The sequence below is a fragment of the Phaethon aethereus genome, assembly GCF_964289735.1.
Source record: "Phaethon aethereus genome assembly, chromosome: 4".
Taxonomy (NCBI): domain Eukaryota; kingdom Metazoa; phylum Chordata; class Aves; order Phaethontiformes; family Phaethontidae; genus Phaethon; species Phaethon aethereus.
In genome coordinates this window covers 19,279,287-19,285,286 of record NC_138578.1, presented here as the reverse complement: position 1 = coordinate 19,285,286, position 6,000 = coordinate 19,279,287, and positions in this window count along the sequence as shown.

Sequence of the window (6,000 nt, the reverse complement as noted above, 5' to 3'; positions counted from 1 at the left end):
AGTTCACTTTTTAAGTCATCGCTTGAACTATGAACTTGAACTATGTTACTTAGAGTCTTGCTTGGTTTAAGCCGTGTAAACCAGACACAGCTGGGGTGGCAAAATGACCAGGTGTGGTTGGAAACAGCTCTGCCTCTCTTCTGTGGTGGAGGGACGTCACTCACGCTGAGGACTGCTTGTCCGGTTGCTTTTTGTTGTTTTGATGGGTGGGGGTGGACAGGTGTACTGGGTCCCTGTGATTGCTTGGACACTGTTCTGAGAGCTTATATGGGGAGGAATTGCTTCTGTTTAAGGAAGGACTAAGTGGCTGAATGTGGAACATAAGACAAATTTTGCGGTTTGGATATTTGCCTGCAACTGTTGCTGGTCTCAGTGAATATCTAAGAGCAGGAATTGGTACCAAAGTAGGGCATCCTTCATGTGGGAGATAACTCATGTTGTCTTTCTCAACCAAACTACAGGATAGGCCCAGTGACTTAGAAATCCGTCAAGGGAACACAAAAGGGAGTAATTAGCTGTTTGCAAGCATTTTTTCCTTGTCAGGAGCTGCATTTTTGAAATTGCAATTTTGCAGGTGACAGTAACAGTTGACGGCAGCACCCACGGCATTCATGTATTCAGTAAGATGACACCCTTCTCTACCCAAAGATTTCCTGTTGTGTGACAGCAGTGTCCTGCCATCCTCGTATCTAATAGTGTGCCTTAGCCCTCTGGTCCCCTCTTGCATCCCTTGCCCTATCTCTGACAGACCCGTGAGAGTGGCAATGAGAAAGATAGTATCCCAAAATAATTGTGTTTACAGGAAACAATTAGCTCCCTTTTCCACATAATTTCAGGATGGAGGAACAGGACTGCATGCATGTAGCAGTACCCCCTTTGTAAAATACCTGCTTGTGATTTTGAGGCTGATGAAAACAGACAGTAAAAAAATATCAGCAAAGGGTCTGCATTTCCAAAAGTAGTTTCTGTAGACATGGCCCCTGCCACAGGGAAGCCTGGACTCATCATGCCTCTGGGAGGAGCTGGCAGGAGCGTGCTGCGGCTCTGCCCACTCCCGAGCACAAGGGAGCTCTCTCCTCTCGGTGCAGGACCACTGGGATCCTGGCTGGGTCTTCCCGCACCTTCAAGGGACTGTCCTTTTGTGTTCACTTTATTAAAAGACTTAGTGCATTTCAGGGATAAGCTGTCCTAACCAGTGGAAGGAAGGTCCATGTACCCTCCTTGCTGTTTTACCTATCAAACTTCACTTGCGCTCCTCCTCCCTGGAGGAGCCACTGCTCTGAGTAGGCCAGGGACAGAGAGAAAGGCTCAGCGTTAACTATTTTGTTCTCAGGAAGCGCAGGGATGGCCAGCCTGCCTGAAGGCTTGACATGCACTTTGGAGCTCGATTCCAGACTAGTGGGTCGATGCCTTCTTCTAACTTTGTCTTCAAGCAAAGCTGTTTTTAGGATCACAGCTGAGGAGGAGGAAGGAAGGAAGAAAGCTTTATTGAACGTGAAAGCCACTGTGGGAGTCTGCAAAAACCATACCAGAGTGTTAGGGGTATGCATAAGGTGAAGCAGGGACACTTGTCCCCCTGGCACTTTCATTTTGTGTACACCCATCTCTCTCCCTGCTGCCCGGCCAGGTTCCTGTCGGAGAGCCGCTTGCTTGCAGCTTGCCCGCCTGGGGGGACCAGCTGCTACAACCCACGAGGCAGAGCCATCCTGCATGGTGCAGCCCGTGGGTGCAGCAGGTCCTGTCCTCGCCCGCCCTTCAGGCATTTCACTGCCCAGATAGTGATAATCTGTTGCCTGGCTCTTAGGAAAGATCATGCAAGGGCATCGGGCGAGCAAAGTCGGTAAGAAGACACCCAGCGAAGGCAGATGAACTACTGGCATTTGCTTCTTTACAGTTGGGAAAAGGCAGCACGTGCTCTGCTACCGTCGTGCTGCTCCCGCTCCCATGGCAAACTGCTCCAAGCTTCGGAGGAAATGAGATCACAGGCAGTTCGTGTCACAGGCCTGTGGGGGGCTATCTGGGGGCTCTCATTTCAAGAGCTGTCTGTGGAAGCATCAGTACCAAGCTACATAGCAGGAAGCTATGTTTTGTTTCAGGTTGTGGAGAAGACTCTTTAAATAATAGGTAGTTTTTAAAAAGCCATCATATTTCAACCTCGAGCCAGGTCAGAGGCCTGCAAAGGGTTAGGAAAGATGCTCATTGTTTTCACTTGGGCCTGTTCAGGCCTTTTAAAAAAAAAACAACCCCCCCAAAAAAACCAAAACGTAACAGTGGAGGAAATAGTAGTTGCCATTAGGAAACAAAACCATGAATCCAAGGAAAAATGGAGGTGATGGTTGAGTCCCAGAAGGAGAGGAGGCAGCTATGGTGGCAAAGCAGCATCATTTCCATGCAATATTTATTTAGAAGAAATAATACATGTGTTGAAATTGTCAAATGTTCTATTTTTAAGATGCCCTTTATTTAATAGTGGAAAACCCCACTTACATGGAGATAGAGATCTCTTCTGTAACAGAAAGTCAAAAGTCTGACTCCAATGTCCTTGTTTTTGGTTTTGTCCTCTCCCCTCCCTCTTGGTTCCCATTATAAATCTGTACATCTTAAACTTATTTGGGGGATGTATGTCCCTCTTGTAAATAACTTTTTCTGCCCTGTGTGTGATGGAGTTTCCGAGATGGTTGATTCATTAATATGGGGAAATAAACAATAAATGAAGTAGCCTATTTGTTATGGGTTGTTGCAAGAGTTCTTGTGTTCTCAGCTTCTTGTAGAGAAATTGTGATTTGCCTTTTCTCTCTGAATGGCCTTAGTGTTTCCCTTCCGAATGAGGTTTGACTATGAATTTCTGTACAAGAAGTCTCTGTTTCAATTGCTCCCCTGTTTATTGCCCCTTGCCCTTTCCTTTAGGAACAAGAATGGGTGCAAATCCAGATGGTCAGAGTGGCAGGAGGGTCATGACTCAAGACATCTGCCTCCTATCCTCCCGAAACGGATTCAGGGAAGACTCTGCTGGGGTCAGCCGCTGACAGCCAGCAGAGCCTGGCTCTGAGCGCTCGCTGGCAGGAAAATCCCACGGGTTGGTTTCATGCAGTCAAACAAGTTAAGTAAGAAAACAAGGAGACAAGGCACAGAAATGGTGGTTGAAGCATACTGCTCTGCATTTTCCACAAAGGTGCTGCAGGGCCAGGTGCTGGGAGGAGAATCTGCTCAGGTCTAGTTCACGGGTACGTTTTTGAAGTGCTGTGATGAGGATTTCCCTCGGGGAATCCCACAGGCTTTTGTGCCCCGTGGTAGCTCAGCTTCTTGTTGGTTGCACAAGGTGATCTCTTTGCAATGGCCTTACGCTTCTTGTTTGGGGATTTTCCCACTTTTTGTTTTATGTTGGGCAATGTAACTGTTTCCTGGAAGAATGATTTTTGCATCTCTCTCTGCACTATTGTGATATAATTCATGTGTACAATTCAGGTCCTTTCTGCAACAGGCATTGCACCTAAGATGTTTGCTAATAATGGATGTGGTTTTCTAATGTAGTATGTAAATTGTAAAGGATACTGAAACCTGTTTTAATACCCGCTAGATATGTTGCTGTTACAGATGTTGTATATAGAAATGTACATGTTTTTGGGGGTCAATGCACTTTTTCACTGCTCGCTTAAAATCACAGTGGCAAAATTGGTATTGAAGTAAGAATAAAAGGAAAAAATATCTAGTTACTAAAAAAAAAAAAGTGAAACATCCACAGATGAGCATTTGGTGGGATTTTTAGCTACAGACTAAACAAGAGGAGCTTGGTGGTACACTTACTCGGGCGAGGTGGGACGGGGACTCGGTTCACTGCCATCAGTTAGTGTTTCAAGTGGCGTGAAACCAGGTTGGTTGCAAGATGCATGGAGGGTAAGATAAGATAGCTTGTCATTGTGGCTGTACATACATGCATTAAGCGTCTGAATTTTGTTCTGGTTTCGGTAAGGTGCAAGGGGTAGTTGGACACGAGCTGTCCTGTCTGCTGGATGGGGTGGAGCTGCTTTTCCTGGGTCACTCACGTCCTCTGTCCCACCATTTCCTTCCCAAAGGTATGTTGCCCACACTCCTTGCCTGGGGCAAAAGCAAGGAGGGTTAGTGATGGAGGTGGGGAGCAGAAGGAGGGATGCGGAGGAAGGAGGTGCGATGTGCCAGCCGGGAGGTCATCCAAAAGCCAGGGAGGGAGAATGGGGAGCAGGAGGCCGGGGGTCTGCAGCACGCATCGACTGCCCTGCTTGGCTTTCTGCCGGGGGCAGCAGCCCCCCTGGGCTAAAACAGCCAAAAATATTTTGGGGTTATTTTCCAATAATATTTCATTGTTGTTTGTTTATTTATTGAGCCTTTATTGACCAAACCTAATTTTGCAACCACGTTTAATTTATTTTGAGATTTTTTTTAATACATTATAGATTAGCTTGCTTTCTCTCTTTGGCTTGGTTTACCCTTTTCAAAGACAAATGTTATTTTTGGCAAAACAGCTGCATTAAAGTTGATTGCAGTTTCTTAGCCCTGTGCTGCTCTCCAAACACTAAAATAGCCCATTGGCAGCTTGTGCTTTCTTTATTGTAATTGCACTTTTAGTAACCCCTGTCACTACCCAAACCCAACAGTGTTCCTGGGCCATCATCAGCATTTCTGAATGTGTTTCCATAAACTTTGTGTTCCTGAAATGAGGACTTGATGTGTAACAATGGCAGCGTGCGATCGCTGCTGTTTTGCAATGTGTTTTGTCAAGGTACAGGGTTCCTGGAATTCCCGCTGGGTTTTTCTCCTCTCCTACTCTATACTGCTGAGCTTAAGGTTTTCTTTGGGTCCAGTGTTTCATATCATAGCAATGTGGCAACGTTGTCCTCTCCTGTTGAGCCAGCAAAACCGCATCACAAACGAATAGCTTTTTTTTTTTTCTGTTCTCTCAGAATATTTGAAAGCACGTATCAGCCCGTATGTGGTCTGTGGCAAGAGTTCAAAGGTTTCATGGGTGGCATTTTCTTTGCGACATGAATCCGTGCGGTAGTGCCGTGGGCGCCAGCAGGGCTCGTGTCATCAGGTTTCCAGGCAGCACGTGAATTGTGGCATGCTAATCAAACCACTGCTCATCTGTTGAGCTGCCAGCAACCCTGTCCATGCATTTCTGGGTCAGTTCTGTGGGATTTCTATTTCAGCTGTTACCGTACAGGGTTGGTTTTTTTCTTTTTCTTACTCTGCTTTAATCATCATCTTAGAGCATAAATAAAATCTGCAATTCTTACTGAAAATGTCCTTAAAAAGTAACTGTCAGGTTTCCTGAAGATAGAACATTGGTCTTAAATCTGTTAAATGGTCCTCGTCCCGTGGGGAGTGACACACCAGTCCTCCCTCACAGCAGTTCTTCAGGTGCTGGGACACAGCAGTGGCCTGGGCTTGGGAGAGGTGCGATGTCTTAGAGCCCCATGGAGAAATGGGGATGCCAAACCTCTTGCAAAATGCAGTCTCCAGTGGGAAAAGGTGTGCAAATAAGTGAGGGGAGGAGACTAATGTGTTTGACTTCAGCACTGAATCTGCACTCTGAGGCTTCTGTGAATTAGAAGTAGCTGCCTTTTATAGTCCTTGAAAAAGACGAAAACTAGATCTGTGATACAGCTTAAAAAAAAAGGTAAAAAAAAAAAATCTCCAAAGAAATTGTGCCGCAGATCTTTTGATTGTCTTCTGTACTGAGGATGAATTGCTGCGTGTGTGTGTATATGTGTGTGTATATATATATAATTAAAATATGAATTTTGACTTGCTTGTCTTCAAATTCTTTAGATGAAAGAGATGTTGGTCAAAATTGTAAAGATTAAATGAAAAACAAGCTGCCTGGGGAGGGGGAATTTCTTCTTTTCCTGATCTGAAGCCGAGATGTCTCATCCTCCCCTGTGCTGTGCTCACACGCACAGCCCCTGGGTGCAGCTTCGCTCGGAGGTGAGGGCTGATGTGACCATGCAGTGTGTGATTGTGCTA